Source organism: Scyliorhinus torazame, chromosome 5 (genome assembly GCF_047496885.1).
Source record: "Scyliorhinus torazame isolate Kashiwa2021f chromosome 5, sScyTor2.1, whole genome shotgun sequence".
Lineage (NCBI taxonomy): Eukaryota > Metazoa > Chordata > Chondrichthyes > Carcharhiniformes > Scyliorhinidae > Scyliorhinus > Scyliorhinus torazame.
In genome coordinates this window covers 129,571,787-129,579,743 of record NC_092711.1, presented here as the reverse complement: position 1 = coordinate 129,579,743, position 7,957 = coordinate 129,571,787, and the positions used below count along the sequence as shown (strand labels likewise).

At 49.0% G+C, this 7,957-nt stretch overlaps 1 long non-coding RNA gene across 2 annotated transcripts in view; it reads left to right on the top strand.

Annotated features, from left to right (window-relative positions):
- The window catches only part of LOC140419725 (uncharacterized), an 8,648-nt gene extending 759 nt beyond the window's left edge, over positions 1-7,889 (top strand). The window contains exons 2-3 of one of the 2 annotated variants that reach the window (XR_011945999.1): positions 1,380-1,592; positions 7,418-7,889. This is a non-coding gene — a long non-coding RNA (uncharacterized lncRNA). Of the gene's footprint in view, positions 1-1,379; positions 4,823-7,417 lie in introns of both variants that reach the window. The other variant, XR_011945998.1, reaches the window with a different exon arrangement.
- Positions 7,890-7,957: the final 68 nt, after the last annotated feature.

The following is a 7,957-nucleotide window of genomic DNA, read 5'->3' as shown; positions in this document are numbered from 1 at the left end:
CCATCAGCGCAGTTCTCCATGAGTTCGACTCTCCTGCTAACCTTGCTAGAGTAACTCAGTCTAACTAACCAGTCTGCACTAAGCCATAAGCTGGGTGTGATGCTTCTGATCTGCCCCTCTCCTACTCTCTAAGTGTCGCCTGTGGAACGAGACAGAGCATGTGTGCCCTGTCCTTATATATGGGTTGTGTAATGCCCCCTTGTGGTAGTGTCACCTCTGGGTATCTTGACTGCCCATTGGACATGTCCTATTCTATGTGTTCATTAACTGTATGTCTGCATGTCATGACGTCTCTGGTGCTCCCTCTAGTGTTTACTTAGTCATAGTGTATTCACATTAACCCCTTGTGTATTTACAGTGATACATATCACCACAGCTTGAAGGGCCGAGTGGCCTACTCCCACTCCTGTTTCTGTGTTTTTATTACCTCACTTCCTCTTCATGATGTCACCTCTTCTCCCCTGCCCTCCCCACAAACTGGTGCACTCTGGGAATTGAAGTCCCACTTGCCCATCAGGTGATGGATGGAGGATTCATGTCCAATCAGTGTGAAGCAGCGGGATGATGGATAGTTGGACTGGCGAATGGGAGAGGTGAAATGTCAGTGCAGTTGCTTTCCTGTCCAATCAGCGTATGGTAGCTGGATGATGGACAGGTCACCTCGACAATGGAAGGGGAGAGACCCTGTGGTGTCTACCCTTCTGGAAATGTGAAACAAAATGAGTAAATTGTGGAAACTCTGGCTGATTCAGATCTTCTCATCATTTGATTAATTGAAGAATTGGAGTCAAGGGATATTTCAGCACATTCTTCAAATGCTCCCTGAACTTTGTCTGCGTCACGGCATAAATAGCAGTGTTTGTGCAGCAACTCAGTAGCTGCAGCAGGTAGCCCAATTCTTCAACAAAAGCATCCAGATTTGCAGATTGATACGCCAACCACCACATCTGGAAACTTAAAGTAGTAACCATTAATGTTGACCATAACAGGATGAAATTGGCTGAGATAACGAATAGTAAAATGATGGATTTCCTTCGACTCTCCATCTCTGGGTCTCTGGGACTCTGTTCACTGCTGGGAGCCCGGAGTCTCCTGCGGGCTCTGCTCATTACTAAAATGTGTCTGGTGGTGAGAACATTGAGCAGCAGAATGAGGACAAATGGGACACATGGGTTTAGAATGTAATGGAGGAACACAATTGTGCCCCACACCGGAGATAACAGGACAGCATATGGGTAACTACAAAACCAGGGGTCATTAATCAGCTCATACTGGCCGCTTACCATAAAATACCAGAAAATGTTCTTTAAACAGCTCAGCACAGTCACTGTTCCCAGAACCACAGACGCCGTTTTCTCGCTGCAATATTTACTTTTCAGCTTCTGACAAGAAATGGCCACAAATCGATCAAAAGTGAAAGTGACGGTGAACCAGACAGAACAGTCAGTGGCTGCATAAAGCAGGACGGCGTGGATATTACACACGGGGATGAACTTCAGGAAATGAAACTGTTCATCGAAAACAATCGGAATGTGTCTCAATATCAGGTCGAGGATAATGACCAGTAGATCCGCCAATGACATGGCCACCAGGTAGTGAGTGACACATTTGGAGAGACCACAGTTTTTGCGGATGAGGATCACAACTGTGACTAAGTTCACTGTAAGGAAGGAAAATAAACAATGAAATTGCAGATCAGGCTGGTAGCGAAATGCCCAGTATGATTGAGGAGTTATTGGCAGCACAGTAGCACAGTGGTTAGCACTGTTGCTTCACAGCGCCAGGGACCCATGTTCGATTTCCAGCTTCGGTCACTGTCTGTGTGGAGTCTGCACGTTCTCCCTGTGTCTGTGTGGGTTTCCTCCGGGTGCTCCGGTTTCCTCCCACAAGAAAGACATGCATATTAGGTGAATTGGACATTCTGAATTCTCCCTCTGTGTACCCAAACAGGCGCCGTACTGTGGCGACGAGGGGATTTTCACAGTAACTTCACTGCAGCGTTAATGTAAGCCTGTGACAATAATAAAGATTATTATCAATTCCCTGGATATAGAAAAAGTTCCAGGGGACTGAAAAATGCTAATGTAACGCTTTTATTCAAAAAGAGAGGGAGGCAGAAAATACAAAACTATAGACTAGTTAGTTTAACATCTGTCATTGGGAAATTGTTAGAATCCATTATTAAATAATAATAACAGGACATTTAGACAGTCAAAACGCAATCCATCAGAGTCAGCTTCGTTTCATGAAGGGTGAATCATGCTTGACTAATTTGCTAGAGCACTTCGAAGATGGAACAAGCAAAGTGGATAATGGGAATCCTGTAGATGTTGTACATCTGGACTTCCGGAAGGCGCTTCATAAGGTGCCGCTGAAAAGGTTAATGCACAAGATCAAGATTTGATTTTATTTTATTTATTATTGTCACATGTATTAGTAGACAGTGAAAAGTATTGTTTCTTGCATGCTGTACAAACAATGCATACCGTACATAAGGAAGGAAGGAGAGGCTGCAGAATATAATGTTACAGTTACAGCAAGGTGTAGAGAAAAGATCAACTTAATACGAGGTCCATTCAAAAGTCTGATGGCAGTAGGAAAGAAGCTGTTCGTGAGTCGGTTGGTACGTGACCTCAAACTTTGGTAACTTTTTCTTGATGGAATATGGTGGAAGAGAGTATGTCCTGGGTGCATGGGGTCCTTAATTATGCTGGCTGCCTTTCTGAGGCAGCGGGAATTATAGATAGAGTCAATGGATGGGAGGCTGGTTTGCGTGATGGACTGGGCTACATTCACGACCTTTTGTCATTTCCTGCGGTCTTGGGCAGAGCAGGATCCATACCAAGCGGTGATACAACCAGAAAGAATGCTTTCTATGGTGCATCTGTAGAAGTTGGTGAGGGTCGTAGCTGACATGCCAAATTTCCTCAGTCTTCTGAGAAATCACATGGGATTAGGGGTAATTTATTAGTTTGGATAGAAGACTGGTTAACCAGCAGAAGTCAGAGAGTCGGCGAGATGGAACTGGTGAGGTACCTCTGGATTCGGACCTCAGGCCCTCACTATTTACAATATAAATGACCTGGATGTGGGGATAGAAGGTCCTGGAGCCAAATTTGCAGATGGTGCTAAATAGGTGGGATAGTAAGTTGCAATGAGGAAATAATAAGTTTACAAATGGATATAGATAGGTAAGGTGAGTGGGCCAAGGTGTGGCAGATGGAGTTTAACGTGGATAAGTGTGAGGTTATTCATTTTGGTCGTATAAATAGAAAGGAAACACATTGGGTGCGATTCAGTGGAAACATTTCAAAGTGTCATTTTGGGCGGGTTGGGGGTTGTTTTGTGTCAGCTGCAATGGCGAGATGGAGACCCCTATTCAATGGCACTTAGTGCAAGAAGCGAGCCCCCACGTGAATCTCAACAGGCCTGGCATCCTCGCCGTCTGAGTCACCCGACTCCTGCCTCAGCTGCTCACCACTAACAAGGGAAAGCTGCTTTTGAACGTTCCCTCGTGCCAAGACACGAGGATGGCAGCACAGAGGCCTGCTCCTTGCTCTGGGGATGCCGATCTGACCAGGCTGCCCGACACCTTGGGTGAGAGGCGGGGCACCTTGTTCCCCAAAGGGAGTTGGAGAACCAGTCAGCAGGGTCAGCAATGCTGCCTGGGAGGCCGTGGCAGTGGCCGCCAGTGTGGGCACCATGACCAGGAGGACCCACATCCAATGTTGGAAGAAGACCAATGATCTCCAAGGAGCTGCAAGGGTTCCCACCTCTCTCATGGCATCAGTCCCACCTGCCATCCCTCAAATTCCCAAACCCCCCTACCTACCTCCCCAATCCACTGGCTGGCACCTCGCACCCCTCCCAGCATCCCTCCCAATTCCTAATCGCCCTTCAGAAGGTAGTGGTGAGCTGCCTTCTTGAGCCCCTGCAGTCCTTCAGGTGTAGGTATACCCACTATGCTGTTAGGGAGGGAGTTCCAGGATGTTGCCCCAGCGACAGTGAAGGAACGGCGATATATTTCCAAGTCAGGGTGGTGAGTGACTTGGAGAGGAACCTGTGGGTGGTGGGGTTCCCAGGTATCTGCTGCCCTTCCTGACGATTGGGGTCACAGGTTTGGAAGGTGCTGCCTAAGGAGCCTTGGTGAGTTGCTGCAGTGGATCTTGGAGATGGTACACACACTGCTGTCACTGGGTGCTGCTGATGGAGTGAATGAAACAAACTACTTGTGGCCCACCATTATTTCTGTCTCTCCCTTGCCAGAGGACTGCTCATCGCTCAGATATAACTCCACAGAGGTCATAGAGAAAGAACAATAACCATAAACAGCATCATCGATCACAGGATGACTAAACGTCTATACGCCACACTTACCCTCTCCTTTCTAGTCTAAAACATCAAATCTCATTCATGAAGGTGTGGAACTACTGGACAATCTGATAATGGCTTCTCCAAAACTGTCTACCACAGGCCTACCTTCACCGGCCGATATACCCATTGGAATTCATTCACCTTCACATCCCATAAGATTGGCCTTATCAGCAATCTTGCAAATAACGCTCCAGCTATTCGCTCACCTTGTAAACTTGACGCAGAAATCCAGCACACCAGAGTTACCCTGCAGGACAATGACTAACCTGTTCAGATCATCCATCACTGTGTACCCCCCAAACTCACAAACAGCTGTGACCTTCAGACCTGAGAAGTGCCTGGTCTCCTCCAATTACCCAGGAAAGTGATTCGGACGTCAATGAAATGTTGGCGTTTATTGCAAGAGGAATGGAATATACACGTCGGGATTTTCAGCTGCAGAGTGTTGGTGAGGCCACATCTGGAATGCTGCGCGCAGCTTTGCTTTCCTCACTTGAGAAAAGATATAAATGGTCAGAGGAGGTTCACTCGGCCGATACGTGACATGTGGGGTGGGGAGTGGCAGGGGCTCGGGGTGCTGTGGCTGTGGTGGGGAGTGGCAGGGGCTCGGGGTGCTGTGGCTGTTGTGGGGAGTGGCAGGGGCTCGGGGTGCTGTGGCTGTGGTGGGGAGTGGCAGGGGCTCGGGGTGCTGTGGCTGTGGTGGGGAGTGGCAGGGGCTCGGGGTGCTGTGGCTGTGGTGGGGAGTGGCAGGGGCTCGGGGTGCTGTGGCTGTGGTGGGGAGTGGCAGGGGCTCGGGGTGCTGTGGCTGTGGTGGGGAGTGGCAGGGGCTCGGGGTGCTGTGGCTGTGGTGGGGAGTGGCAGGGGCTCGGGGTGCTGTGGCTGTGGTGGGGAGTGGCAGGGGCTCGGGGTGCTGTGGCTGTGGTGGGGAGTGGCAGGGGCTCGGGGTGCTGTGGCTGTGGTGGGGAGTGGCAGGGGCTCGGGGTGCTGTGGCTGTGGTTACCTTATGGGTAAAGATTGGACAGGTTGGGCCTGTTGTCCATTGGAGGTTAGAAGATTGAGAGGTGACCTTACTGAAACATAAGATCCTGAGGGGACTGGACAGGGTGGGTACTGAGAGGATATTTCCCCTGTGGACGAGGGTAGAGCTCGGGTACACAGGTTAAAAATAAGGGGCCTTCCCTTTAAGGTGGAGATGAGGAGAAACGTTTCCTTTCAGAGGGTTGTGAGTCTTTGGAACTCTCTTCCCCAGAGAGGGTGGAGGCAGAGTCATTGAACATTTTTAAGGTCGAGGTAGATAGATTCCTGACTAACAAGGGAGTCAAAGGGAGTCATAAGCTTGTTCCTCAGAAGCCCCTGGCAGCTAGCAGCACAACCCCTTCATATCGGGTGCGGTGCCCACACATGCCACCTGCTCTCGACCCCCCTGACCCATCAGGCGTGCAGCTCCCAATGACCTGTCTTTGTCCTCATAGGAGAAGGCAGCCCACGATAAGCAGGGAAGGGCCAAGACAGGAGGTGGAGTCCGAGATCTGAGTCCTCACCCCCTAAGTGATAAGGGTGCTAGAGATTGCAGGGTTGCCCCAGGAGAGAGCAGTGACCGACAGCGAGGTCAGCCTGTGCCAGGGAAGTGAAGATTCACTGCTCCTTCTGTTGAGTTAAATAATCTGGGATAACACGGGCTGCAACTGGATGCAGCTTTAACCAAAAGATACTCCAGACCTTGAAGTTAGTTCAATCTGATTTATTGAACCAGTAGCACAGTTAGCACAGTTCTCGGAGTTCGACTCTCTGCTAACCTAAGTGTGGTTACTCTGTCTGACTGAACCAGACTAGCTCTTAGCCACGTGCTGGAGGTGTGATACTGCACATACACCCTGACTCACTCTGTAGATGTTCATCAGTCGAAAGAGGCGGAGTGTGAGTGCCTCGTGCCTTTTATAGTGAGATACCACCCCCGAGTGTCCTGCCTGCTCATTGGTCATGTCCTGTTCTCTGTGTTCATTAGCTGCCTGTCTGTATATCATTGTCTGCATGGCTGCATATCATTGTCTGCATGGCTGCATATCATTATCTGCATGGCTGCATATCATTGTCTGCATGGCTGCATATCATTGTCTGCATGGCTGCATATCATTGTCTGCATGGCTGCATATCATTGTCTGCATGGCTGCATATCATTGTCTGCATGGCTGCATATCATTGTCTGCATGGCTGCATATCATTGTCTGCCTGTCTGTATATCATTGTCTGCATGGCTGCATATCATTGTCTGCATGGCTGCATATCATTGTCTGCATGGCTGCATATCATTGTCTGCATGGCTGCATATCATTGTCTGCATGGCTGCATATCATTGTCTGCATGGCTGCATATCATTGTCTGCATGGCTGCATATCATTGTCTGTCTGTCTGTATATCATTGTCTGCATGGTTGCATATCATTGTCTGCATGGCTGCATATCATTGTCTGCATGGCTGCATATCATTGTCTGCCTGTCTGTATATCATTGTCTGCATGGCTGCATATCATTGTCTGCATGGCTGCATATCATTGTCTGCATGGCTGCATATCATTGTCTGCCTGTCTGCATATCATTGTCTGCATGGCTGCATATCATTGTCTGCATGGCTGCATATCATTGTCTGCATGGCTGCATATCATTGTCTGCATGGCTGCATATCATTGTCTGCATGGCTGCATATCATTGTCTGCCTGTCTGCATATCATTGTCTGCATGGCTGCATATCATTGTCTGCATGGCTGCATATCATTGTCTGCATGGCTGCATATCATTGTCTGCATGGCTGCATATCATTGTCTGCATGGCTGCATATCATTGTCTGCCTGTCTGTATATCATTGTCTGCATGGCTGCATATCATTGTCTGCATGGCTGCATATCATTGTCTGCATGGCTGCATATCATTGTCTGCATGGCTGCATATCATGACACCTTCATCCAGTTGACCTGTCTCAAGTGACTCGTTCATGTTTCCCAAAATGATCCTTCCCTCTCACTGACCACATGTCCGTTGTCTCGCAGGGTCACCATACGATGAGTCATGTACCCAAGGGAGCACCCAAGGGAGACAGCAGTTGGAGGTCTGCTGGGTCCCAGTCTGATGTTGAGACTCTGGTTCTCCCAGAGTTGATCCGGGTGATAGGACACAACCGTGACATTCAGGACGGGGTATCAATGACATTCCAGCGAGCACATAGACGATTGGAGGAGTCCCAAAGCCTTCAGGTGCAGGATGTGGTGCCGACAATGCGAGGCACCCAGGCCATCACTGCTGGGATGGGGACTGCAATGGAAAACCAGGAGCACAACATCCACACTTTGAGTAGTGGTGCCCAAGGCAATGCTCAGTCTGTGACGACCATGGCTGAGGGCCTCGACATAATGACCCAGTTGATGACAACAAAGAAAAGTACAGCACAGGAACAGGCCCTTCGGCCCTCCAAGCCTGTACCGATCATAATGTCTTCATTAAAGAAAAAACCTTCTGCCCTTACTCGGTCCGTATCCCTCTGTTTCTTCCTATTCCTGGACCCATCCAGATGCGTCTTAAATGTTGCTAAT